The sequence below is a fragment of the Homalodisca vitripennis genome, chromosome X (assembly GCF_021130785.1).
Source record: "Homalodisca vitripennis isolate AUS2020 chromosome X, UT_GWSS_2.1, whole genome shotgun sequence".
Taxonomy (NCBI): Eukaryota; Metazoa; Arthropoda; class Insecta; order Hemiptera; family Cicadellidae; genus Homalodisca; species Homalodisca vitripennis.
In genome coordinates this window covers 126,568,996-126,582,816 of record NC_060215.1, presented here as the reverse complement: position 1 = coordinate 126,582,816, position 13,821 = coordinate 126,568,996, and the positions used below count along the sequence as shown (strand labels likewise).

Sequence of the window (13,821 nt, the reverse complement as noted above, 5' to 3'; positions counted from 1 at the left end):
TAACTAGGCCATTATAAATTATTGTAAATGTATAACAGTAATTTGAAGATATTGCTACTGTTTATTGACTTTGAATTTGGAATAAAACGAAGTGTTATACACATTTTTGAATACAATACTTTTTTATCTGTATTAATTTTGACAAACTTAAACGAGTACTTATTGGTTTACGATTAACATAAACAAACGTAAATAGAGTGACAAGCTTGTGATTGAATTAGATTTTGAATATATTTTGAGTAAGTTTCTTATGAACACGTGGTACAAAAAAATTATCCAGTGATTTTTGCAGTTTAATCTGACAAAAGGGTTACAATATAAAACACAGTGCGATGGTGATATGTGTGATGGGTAAATATATTTAAGTGTTATCTTTATATCTTTTTCTTTGTATCTTTATATTTAAAAATATTTGTAAGTACATCTTTACTTAAAAAGATTAACCAACAACTCTTAAAGATGAACTCTACGAAGTAAATATGAACAGAAGGCGTAAACCAAACAAGTGTATATCGAGTACTTAGTTTAAGCGTCTGTGGGATTTTGCGCTAATTCACGTTTATAACTAATCAAATATATTAAATACTGCGCGATCTGAGTTATTCGATTCTCTGGAAACATATTTAAGTTTTTCTAAGATAGTAGTTTGAATAGCTTATCATTATAAATGTAAAATATGTTTTATAAATCATAATTACAACCATACAAATAAAAGAAACTAGCAAGTGACTTGACTGGAAATATAAAGGATGAAACTGTTCAAATATAAGTCTGAGTTTTCACCTAATGAGAGCAGTAATAATTAACAACTTCATAAACAACTTTCAATTAAATAGAATGAGTACACTATAACACGTGATTAAATTTGAACATTTCATGTTACTTTACAGCTGAAATACACAAGGCCCGTGCGATTCAATTTAATTAGATTAAATTAAGTATTGATGATTTTTAAGTTATATTAATAATACATTGTAATATGGTTAAACCTGCAAAAACACATTGGCGCTGGCGTAAGTAATCTGTGAAGTGAACAAAATGTTAAGTGCAACATATATTTACGCAATTTATTAACCTAGGAAATAGTAATACTTACTACTTGTATCACAATTAAATATAAAACAAAATATAGGTATAAAAAGTAAAGTATAAACATATGTTTTAAAATAATAAACTATTAACTGGTAATAACACATTTTGTAGATCCCGTACACACGTCAAATTTAAGTAAACATTGTAATTGGGGAGGCAATGGATGTAAAGTTTGTATTAAATGGGCCTACAGCCCAATAAATAATCTGTTATAATCAAAATGATCATTTTGTTTTATGATATATAACGAGAAAATTTAAATAATTAAAAAATGAACTTGTTTGATGACACAAACTATCATTTTTGTATAATAATTAAAAGATTAAACAATAATGAGTGTTAAGAGCTTATAATTGATTAAAATAAAAGTATACAGCAATAAATAAGCATTAATATAAAGTAATTATTATTTGAGCACTATTCGTAGACAATGTCAATACAATACAATAAGTCGTTACCTAATGCTATAAGTACCAGACTATAATGGGTCAGCATACGAGAACCAACGCCCAGCATCTGTTCTTAACAGTCACAGGAACATTAGAAATCCGAGATAGCAGTACCCGTGGCAAAGCGTCATTGAAGATGGAACTTTAGAATGTTATCAAAATGTTTGTAAACGCGTTATAAACAAGGATTAACGATGTATTACTCACTATTTACTGTATTAGCTATACATTTATACTCAATTAGATTACATTTAAGAAATATGTATACTTTTACAAATTTCTATCCGTGCCAAAAATGATGTTAATGAGTTATTTATGTTTTCGAAAGTGTGGCTATATAATCATACGAACATATGGAATATATTATATACTTTTTTGCTTCAAGTGTAATTCAAATAATTTATTATTTCTGTGAACTTAAACCATAAATATATGAGAGTAACGACCACAATGATATAATTATTATATTTATTATTTGGTTATGCATTACTTACATTTTATTTATAAACCGTTGTATACATGATTAGTTTTCGTGTATTAGAATCGTTCGTCCCGTTTCTTACTTATAAAAGTTTATCTGTATTAAACATTTTGAATTTTAAAACTCACAAAATAATCCAATCTTATCATTTTAACCGAACATATATTATGACTTGATAAATAAATTTGAAATTTAATAAGGTCTAAAAAGTGATAAACAAACCTAGTCTTTTTTTATTTGATACAATTAATAAACATTATAGGTGAATAAGGAAAGTTTTATGATTATGTACACATAAAACTTAAAATCTTATTGATTATACTAAAATAAAACAGCTATATTTATTAGCTATACAAAATTAAACAATTAAAAACATTCACATTAGTATACTTATAAAAATTAATAGTTTATCTAAACTAGTTTTTTTTTTTTTTTTTTTTAATAAATATCCTGATGTTATCGAAAGAGAGTAGAAATCAAAGATTCATATTCGAATTATTTTCCAAAATGTAGAATAATATCCGCCCGTAACAATAACTACATGGTGGAATGGTTTGTAACATATATCAGACATTATGTAGGAACAAATATTTAAATTGCAGATATCACATTGTATTGGGGTGAGAATTATGGGTAACTCATTTTATTTATGCGTTATTGCAACCCGTAAGCATATTTAGAAGATATTTCAAGTACTTATACATTATATTCAAGACCACATTATTAAAAAACATAATTAAATTTCTAATGAATATTATTAATGTGTGATTTCAATGCTAGTTTGTTGCACAATAGTTCGACTTTTTGAAGTTACAGAACGTTAAGGTGAAGTTGTAGTATAAAATCTACAATAATTATTCCAACAAGACTTAAGTGCTATAATCGATAAATTTTATTAGGAATGATACTACGAAGATAGTAAATAAAAATCTAATTACTTACGGAGCAGCTGTTGACGTTGACATGTTAAGAGATCACAATAAGAACTGGAAGGAGCTTGTACTGAGGCCCAGACAGAACAATCGAGGCTTATCGGCTATGTGAGGTAGTAACGCTCAGTTAACAAATAACTATAAAACTGGTCGAGTCGATGGTTTACAATTGCTTAGCCGTTTCCGACGTTCATTGCCACCTTTCCGGGAGTAGTTTCTTACTGAGTCACTACAGAGCACCACTGCAAGCAAATTAACTTTCTGTTTTCCTTATAAATTTCTACTAATTTTAAAGTTAAAGAACTTGTGTTCTAAAAATCATACAAAAATTTTTGGTTAGGGAAAATTTTTATGAATATTATAGTAAAAACTTATATGCAAAATTTATATTTAGGTAAATTTAAAATTTATATAAATCCCAGGTAGCTATTTTTTGGCAATAGTTTCTTATGTCTTCAAATTTTTTATAATTAAGTTTGGTTGTACTTTAAGATCTGAATCGCATTTCACAACAAAGCATTTGATTTCTCTGAAGAGCTCAAGATGCGCCGCGCGTCATCACACTACTTTCCACCCTCAATAGGGGACGCTGCTTTAGGACCCCCTGGGCTCCGTTGTCGCGCCTGGGGGGTTCTTACTCAGATCACGGATCAGGTCAATGTGCAGAATAATCACCCCCGTTTTCAAGAAAGTGCTTATTAATTGCACGGACACAGTAACTGCGCTGATTTATTTTTCAAGCCTTTGGACGTTTTTCATTATTATTTGAAAAAAATAAAACACTGTGTTTTGAATTAGAGTGTTTCTAAGTAATAAAGTTTCAGCAAAGAAGCTTCTTTTTATAAACGTACTGTTTTTGTGAACCTTTAACAACTTTGTATTCTCTTTATGAAATTATAGGTATTTATATAAATATATTTATTACTTTTAAAATTAAAAAATCAAATTTTTTATTTATCAACCACCCAAAGCAGGCACATATCTTTTTTCACATTTTGACAACTGTTTTGTTTTTTGGGCAATTGAAATAACCAGTAAAACAAGTTGACTGGCGTAGTAGTGTTTAGCTGAATATGTGTTTTTGAATATTGGAAAACATACAAAATTAAATAATAAACAGATCTCATAAGGCATTAGTCATTTTGCAATGGATAGTTGAATCTTCACGGTTTTTAGTAGCTGAAAGGCCTTAGCTTACTTTTTAGCTCATAATATTATTGAGATCACCTGGCAATCCTAGAGTGCACTTAAGCAAACATTACTCACTACAGTTATTATTTGCATAGAATATTTATCTACAGTTGATTGGGAGACTTTGATATAATATAAAAATACATTGTATTTATAATTAAGTTAATGACTAATTGAAGATAAATTATAGTTAAAATATTCTTCAGCAATAATATTTCAGATAAAAGAAATTTGTACTTCGTCATTTGGACTTAAATATTCACATATTAATATATAAGTTAAGTTAAGGTAAAAGGGAAAAAAGACGTTACTTTTAGCAATAGTCCCCTTATCCAGAAATTGCAGCCCGTAGAACCCTCCGTGATTCCCTTAGTAACAGGCCTAGCCTACTCTTTCGTGCACTGAAAATGTATCAGAAAGTGATACTCATTCCGAATATTCAGAGACTCTTGAACTAAGTTCATGAATTTTTGCTCTGTTTTTAGGGTGTGAGCTTCTTGAAGATTTGCTCGATCAATTGAACCATTAGGTTAAGAAGAAAAATTGCCTATCGTATATTCTCAGTTTAAATAAATTGTGTTTTAACTTAATAAATCATCATTGTATTGTATTGTATTGTAATACTTCAAATTATTTGGGAGTGTTGTTGGTTACTGACTGAATTCTTCTTCTGTCTGTATGTCTGCACCTCCGCAGGATATCTCATAATGAAGTCACCAGCCCCATCCTCCACGCTACACGTTGCTACTCACACGTAAACCCTGCAGCATAGTAGCAGCTCATCATCGGAGGTTTGATATGGTTAATCGACGATAACCACGTATCCAAAGTTGCCGCCTCATGAAATATACCACCCTAGGCCCGGCACATTGTCAGCCTTATCAAAAATACGACACTGACACTAATTCAGCTGAAATTAGCATGAAATGTTTCCACTAAAAGTAATAAAGATTTAACTTGTTCCAATTAAATGTATTTTTGAAACCTACAAACATGTATAGTACACATTGTGTATACGACATAGCCGCACATGTGCAGACTGGTACTTGGTGAAAAGTCTATTCTTGTCGTGTACACGTGATATTATAACAATCATCATAATGGTCATAATAAACAATTTTGTATAAAAATAATAATCATATCACAAAAAGACAAAACAAAGGTATTCAACTGTAACTTGTTAGCCGCAGACCTTTCAAATTATGCCATAAATTTTCTATAATCTGATAATATTTATGACAAGCCCTATAAAAAACCCAAAATAAGGTATTATTTTTACTGAATATAAGTATTTTATTAGAGAAATATTTGTTAACGTTGGTGTTAAAGCTAATTTGTGTTATTTTAAAGGTATTAAGAACCATCAGAGAAGGGACTCTAGGCAAGTCGGTTATAGAAAACAGTAGAGCAGTTTGTTAAGTATAGTATCGTAAGTAGTTAAAATATTAGTCCAGTTTATAGATGGGATCAGACATATTAGCCTAGTATATAGATGATAGCAGTGACTCACCGTGTCGAGCACCGATCTCCAACAGCCATAGACATGGTATATGTACGGGGACAGCGGGACCTGCAGGTCCCTTATGTGTTGCAGTATATTTGATATGAGCAATATAATATTATAGATAAAAAGAAATAATTTAAAGCAAAAAGGTGTTATACATGAAAATATGCTGAAATGAAGACACATTAACTAAAACATTTTATTAATGATTGTTTTAATAAATAAAATATTAATCTTCCATAAATTAAGAATATTACTTAACCAAACCCAAATTTAACAGTATCACACCTTATTTACTGCACCAAAGAAACACGTTGTGCACATATCCTAATATTGTGTAGTAAGTAAATTTATATTACTTCCTTACTTAACGTAAGTAATGCTAACAAAGCATCAATTGTAAATTTAAAGAAGTGACATCGTATCAAAGTAAGTGACACGTTACTTTGATATCAAATACATGGGTATGTTATTCCGAAATATCAGTGAATTCTTTGGCATGTTTTTTACCTCATTGGCACTGGCTCTGTACTTGAGGAGACCAGCACTTGTTGCCCTATAACTATCCAGAGGAGGGGAAGTGGAACGTTTTGTGGGACAAAAATTGTTCTTTTAACACTTTTTCACTCATAGATGAAAATTATTTTGACCTAACCGGAATCATATTCTAATCAAAAAAGTTTATAAGTTACCCAGCTAAAATGAAGAAAATTTCATATTCCAATTTCGAAGCACTATTTGCTCACATGACCAATTTTATACAGCAGTATGTCTTTATGGCGATTTTAACATCGATGGGACACCCCTCCAACTAACCACGAAACTATTATTAAACTATTTAGGGTTGTTTGTACTGCAATTTTGTCAAGGACGTGTACTTGATGATAAGCTCCAGAAAACCCTCCAGCTGCTACCAGGCAATAAATCCAAATGATATATATATATATATATATATATATATATATATATATATATACATCATATAATTTATCCAGAATTTCAATTCTATATTATGTTGGCGGTTACATGCAACTAGGACTATACATAGGCAAATTGTCCTTGTGGGTTTCCAATATTATTTTTCGTAGTAATACTCTTTACATTTGTCTTAAATTTGTTTATATATGAGGATTATATATGTTTAACTATGACCATTGAATTAAAAAATTGCATAGTATATATCAAAGTTTTCTTGAATAAACCTTATTAAATTATTCATCTAATCCTATTAATTCCTGTAGAAGTTATGAGGTTATATCCATTGCACATACCAATCTTTGCTCTTGGCTACACTGTTTCGAGAGTTTTAAACGGGTAAATAAGTTTTGGAACATGTCAGAAGATATGTATTTTAGAGATGGCACAGAATTTTTAAGGGACAAAATTATTTTACCAACAGTAGATGATACCCTGAGTTATTAAGTTAAGTTTGTGACTTTTTCCTCTCGAAATTATTTATTTTATATTAAAAGAAAATTATACGATTTTTAGTTGACCTTTTTTTCTGGTGTAAACCTATAAATTATCTAAGACATACTTCTTATTTGTATAAATTAAAAATAATTTCCTGACTTTCGCACTACTATCAGGAGGCTCCAATGCCTAGCAAGCCGTCTTACTGGTGATACTGTGATAAATGAAGGTGATAGTTAAAAATTCTTTGGAGTATTCCTAGATCTTGGATTGACTTTGGATGCCCATAAATGATCATATTTGCTCCAGTCTGTCTTCGGGCATCTATGTCCTGAGGTCTTTGGCCAAATAGTACACTATTTGTTTTCTGAGGACGGCAAATTACGGCTTGATTTATCCAAACCTGAGCCACGGTTTAGTCTCACAGTTCTACGCCAATAGGCAGTTTCTAAGAATTTTAAAAATTCAGAACCAAGTAATTCGGATAATTACACAAATAAAGTTCAGAGACACTTGGAAGGAAGTCTTTAAAAAGTTAAAACTATTGACTCTTCGTAGTCTGTAGTCTGTAGGGCCGAGACATTTATAGTACCCAAGCATTTTATAGTACTATCGAATTCATTGCATATGACTGGGTGACCGCTCAATCACTAGACTGACGACCGGCGCTGAAAGTGAGAATATTTGGCAGGAGTGAGTGAGGTATGAGAGCATAGAATGTGTCTGACTGGTGCTTTGATGTTGTTCGTTTACACAAATTTTAACAACTATCCTGGCAATTGCTATAGATTATATCATGTCTACAGGAATAAAGAAAATTTTAATTTTAATTTGACCTCTATAATCAATCCCAGATAAGTTTGGAGTTGAACACATTAGATTCAGTGAAGATACTGACTGCCTTGCACTGAGACCACAGACGTATATTCTGAAGAACACACTCCATTATGGCTGTGACTTCTGCCAGAAAAATGTGGTGAAGGACACAAAGGGATTACCAGTTCCCTGCATGGTCCAAGCAAATCAAGCACCTGTACCACTTTCTGTTTTAGAGCCATCCTTAAAATTTATTTACTCCGACCAAGCTTGCCTGTAAGATGTCACTCATAACTTCAACACAGTGGCGTAACTAAGTGGGGGATCCCCATCCCTCAATAGAGGGGAATAGAGCTCTCCCGAAAAGCCCAATGGATTTTTAAAATGTACATAGAAGAAAGAATCAAAATTCTTTCAAATACAACAGTTACATTTTTATATACTTGTAATTAGGCCTATCCAATTTATTTAAATTTAGATTTAGTCTGATTTATTTCTACGCCCCAGTGTGATGTGTTCTTTAATCACATTCATGCCCTGACAATCCAAGTCCTAGTTACGCCGCAGCCCTGAAGTATTTGTAGAGGGAAAATTTGTGAGGTATAGTGTCAGAGATCATGTGTCAAGATCAGGGTACTAATTTTTATCGTGGCCTGAGGCAACATTAAAGGTGCAAAATAATTCTTTTTGCCTTCTAATGTGATGTCTTTGCATGCAAATAGATGAATCTGTTAAATATAACAAATACAATTTTAAAATAATGTCATCATAAGGAATGCTTAAAAGTCCATCATTTGAAACTGAGACAGTATACTGAACTTGAGTATTAACTGTTGTTTTACTCAATAAGTACCAACAAATTAAATGTGACACTCGATAGGCATTTCTAACTAAACAGTTTAGGTTACAAATCTAAAATTGGATTTTTAGGATAGATTCAGCATTGATTCACAAACTAGACAATAGTTGGTACTTTTGTAATTCATTATTACATGTTTTTACTTCACCTCATTATGTTTGAGAGTAATATTATCTACCTAGGAGTTTTGAGATAGTCCTGAACTGTTATTTTGGCTGGGTGAATGTGTTGAGGTTGGATATTTGCCTTTTTATTGCCTAATTCTACTTAAAAATGCTCTAATTTGTAAAATGTTTGTGATATTTTATTGGGTGAAAAGAACTTTAAAGGTTAATATGAACCCTTTTTAATTTATAATAATTTTAAAATTATTGAAATTTTGTCCCACAAAATGAAATAATACACTCACATATTTTTTCTCGGCAGTGTAGGAAATCAGTAATGAGGTAGTGAGAGATTAAATTTTTATGATTGCAGATAAGAAGTGTTATAGATGGAAAACGTGCCTAACAATCATAATATAGTGGTGAAAGAAAGACATGACTCATGTTCGATGTAATAAAGACAACATTCTTACTGTACTTGCAGTTCTCGGTATTAATCAAAATTCTGTGATAAATATTAATTGGATATTCTGTTTATGTTAGTCAGTATTTCATATAATTGACTACGTGTCTTTCACGTTAGAATGTAATTGCAAATGTAGTTATGATCCAAGATTAACGATGTAGGCCAGGCACAAAATGCTGATTACACTCTGAAGTCAATCGTTGTCCGTGTCTTTGGTCCGTGTCGTCAACCAAAGTTTTAATCAACCACAAACTCAAATTGGGACATACATATGTATAGATAAGCATCGTATTTGTATTATTGTTTCTATTTCTCTGTCTTTATTATCCGCTTTGAATACTCTTTCCACGGTCTGATCTATCCTCTTAACTACGAGTTACTGTATAATTAGTTTACAATTTTCAATATAAAACTTTCTTTTGCCAGATTTTCAGTTTTGTAGTTTTTATTTACTAATTTCTAGTATGGAAGTACGTTTCTTGCTGTGGTATTTGTAAGTTCTTGCCACAGAGTCTAGGAAATATCAACAGCACATAATAATTTTATTACATGGCTGAAATTTTTGCATCGCAAATGGGTTGTACACGAAATAATCTACACATTTTCTACAAATAAGTTCTATAAATACTAACACATACACTGGCCAAATATAAACCGTAACAGCCCAGTACAGGCTATGGGCTCGGAGATACTTTGACCCCTCGCACATAGTGTTCATTTCTATTTTTATTTTCTGGGCTGATTCGGGTAAAAAAGCGTGTATTGTATTCGTTTTAAATATTTCGATTTATCCTGGAACTTGTTAGTTTAATGTTACATATAGTTCGCGTTTTACTATAAATCAGCAGAATATTTGCAGGATACTGATTTAGCTATATTTTTAATGAAGTTCAGTAGTGCTTCCCGCATTTAACTCAAATAGTAGACACTATTAAGTAACCTGTACCAGAGATCTCCAATATAATTCATCATTTCTAGGCCCTGCTGGATTTTAAACTACAGGGGCACAGCTAGGTTAACTCCTGGTCCGTATGTACCGAATCGAGTCAAGGCGTGAACCATCTGTATAGAACTTCTGGACTCCTTTAAAAGGGTAGACCCCGTTTTACTCAATTTTTCTATATCTTCAATAGAGACTGTGTAAGGTTTTTCAAAGATATATTTCTTAACCATTCCTTCTGATACGTTGGTTAAAATTTCAGCTTCTGAATATATATATATATATATATATATATATATATATATATATATAAACAAAATGCTCTTTAATGAGCCTGCAGCCTGCAATCATTTGTTACTTAACCCATATATGCCCATTGCCCCATTATGGTGGAAATAAAAAAATGTTTTAAAATTCTTTAAAAGGTTTTGAGGTAATTTTTCAGTTATAAGTATGTTCAGTTGGTAGCACTGAAGCTAGATTTAGCACAAAGGAAAGCTGCAGTGTCATTGTTTACTTCTTAGATGGCAATGAAAAGAGCTTCTAAATATTAGTTGTCATGGATTCTAAAGATAGGTAAGTTTTTCAACATATTCATAACATTTGTAATGCAATTATGATATAATTATGTTCAGTATAATATACTCTAACAATGGCATAACCAATAATTATGTTTCCTTTCATCATATTCATATTATAACCTCAAATATTTTGCTGCCCCAATAATGGGGCAATGGGCACGGGAGGGTACCGATATTTTTTATAAGCGAACCCTTCAATCTAATGCAAATAACATGTTTTTTATTTCAGTTTTACTGGAATAATTAAATAATAATAATATATCTGTTTATTTAATTTGTTAAAACTTATAGTTTTGTATTATATCTTGTTTCAGATTTACAGTGGAGGAGATTTTGGCACTTCTTGAAGGAGATAGTCAATGCATTTCGGCGGATATCTATATGGTGCCACCAGAAAACCATCTAAATAGTGATGAAGATAGTGGTGAAGAAGAGGATATGGACATAAATAATTTAAGTGGAAGTCAGCTCCGAGCCCCAGGTGAAGCTAAAATAACAAGAATTACTGAATCTGGAGTAGAAGAATTGTTTTTAGGATGCAATGAAGATCATATTGACTGCCAGGAAAATGCAAATCAGGGTGACCAAAACACAGCCAGGCCTGCTACAGGTGATGATTTTACGCTTGACACAAGGCCAGTCTCTCAATTATTTGATATTAGCTTACCGAGCACCAGCTGTGATAGTGGATCCAATAACCACAATTCTACAAAAAAATACTTCTTTAGATCTAACACCAAAGAGTAAAAAAAGTTCTAGTAGGCCTAAATCAAAACTTATCAAACAACCAAACCAAAACAAAACTAATAATAGGCCTATAGTTAAAAATAAAAAAGAATCTGGTAGAACCTGGGGAACTACAGATATACCGCCTAAAGTTGAGAAAGTTTGGCAAAGGCCTGAATTGTTAGACAATGATATGTCTCCAGTTCAGTTATTTGAATTGTTTTGGGATGAAGAAGTAATAGATCTCATTGTGCGAGAATCCAATTCGTATGCATTGTTCAAAGGAAACCATAATTTCAATACTACTAAAGAAGAAATAAAGGTAGTTTTGGGAATACTTTTACTGAGTGGTTATTGCACTGTTTCTCGGCGTAGGTTATACTGGGATAATAGTGTTGATACTTACCATGCTGATGTGGCCCAAAGTATATCTAGGAATAGGTTTGAAGAGATTTTGAGACATACATGCCTTGACCCTACCGACAAGTTTACTAAGGTAAGACCTTTATTTACAATGATGAATACTAGGTGGCTGAAGAATTGTCCACAGGATCGATATGTAAGGTACCGTACTACGGCCGTCACGGTGCAAAACATCACTTGCACGGAAAGCCCATCCGTTTTGGATTCAAAATATGGTCACTATGTACTCGACTCGGATATCTTGTTCAAGCAGAGCCATGTCAGGGGGCCTCAACTGGTAACACCAATCCCTCATTAGGCGTGGGCGGCTCTGTTGTATCAAATTTAATTGATAAACTGCCCAACTCTGGAGGATTTAGCGTATTCTTTGATAATTTTTTCACGTCTCTTGCACTCCTTGACCACCTGAAACAACTGAACCATGATGGCACAGGCACCATTCGAGCAAACAGGGTCATTTATGCCCCTCTGATAGACAACAAAGATGTAAAAAAAATGCAAACAGGGGATTATTTCCAAACTACGGATACTGCAAGCGGCACCACTCTCATTCAATATAATGATAACAATGTAGTAATAGTGGCGTCTAACAAATGTGGGGCTTTTCCCATGGGCACATGTAAACGTTGGAGCAACCAAGAAAAAAACGTATCACAATCAAGCAACCCTTGTGCATTACCGAATATAATACCTACATGGGAGGGGTCGACCGTCTCGATCAGAACATTTCCATATATAGAACTGCTATTCGGATGAAGAAATGGTACTGGCCCATACTCATGTTTCTCTTGAATGCAAGTACAAATAATGCATTCCAACTCTACCGGTTAACACCAGCAGGCCGTGACAAGGGTTCGTTGGATTACCTAGGTTTTATAAGAAGAATTGTTCAAACCTACTTGGCTTCAACTTCTAGACTGCGACCATCAGCGGGAAGAACCCCGAAAACTGCTAAAAAAAGGGTTCCTGATGAAGTGAGATTAGATGGTAAAAACCATTTCATTGTATCTTCAGCAAACCAAGTAAGATGTGGACAATGTCACAAAAATACTACAAAAAAATGTGATAAGTGCAAAGTCGGCTGCCATGCAAACTGTTTCCTTCTTTTCCATAAATGACCAAATATATATTATGGCTAATCTTAAAATATTCTGTGTGTTTAAATTTTTATGAATAAATTTTAATGATTTCATGGTAGAATATTTGTGTTTTTTATGCTCCCACCCATACCCAGTGCTCCAAAAATGGGGCACCTTACATTCTGCTAACATGGTACCCTACTGTGCCCAATGCCCCAAAAACGGGGCGTCACTTTTTTCACATATGAAGTATAAAATATTTAAAGTTATGGTAAATACATCTTAATTAAGTACTAATAACCATATTTTAAAAGTATAAAAGATTTTAATAAACAAAAATTAATTTGGGCATATAAGGGTTAAGATCCAGTTCGTTCAAATTTTGATACTGAAATTATTAAGTTAAGTATATGAATGCTTGACAATCATTAATCAGTCAAGAGCGATTTATATTTTGTTGTAACATATCTTATTTGTATTGTGTAAACACATATTAGTAAACATAACAGAGGACAATATGCCTCGAATATGCTTTTTGAGGCTTTGACTTGAGGCTTTGACATGAGGGTAACCAGACGAAAATTCCTAAAAGGGGGATTATTGGGGTTGAAAATGAGGACATTAAAGCAAAAAGGAGTATTTAATATCCTAAGAAATTTTGCGAACCAATAATTTATGCATTTTTAACGGATATTATAATGGAATTAAAAAGAAATTCCAATTAGATTTTTTTACATCGAAATAAATGAATGTACAACTTGAAGC

The 13,821-nt window shown here is 32.2% G+C and overlaps 1 pseudogene; it reads left to right on the top strand.

Annotated features, from left to right (window-relative positions):
• Window positions 1-11,211: 11,211 nt before the first annotated feature.
• Window positions 11,212-13,092, top strand: LOC124368602 (annotated as a pseudogene).
• The last annotated feature ends 729 nt before the right edge of the window (window positions 13,093-13,821 follow it).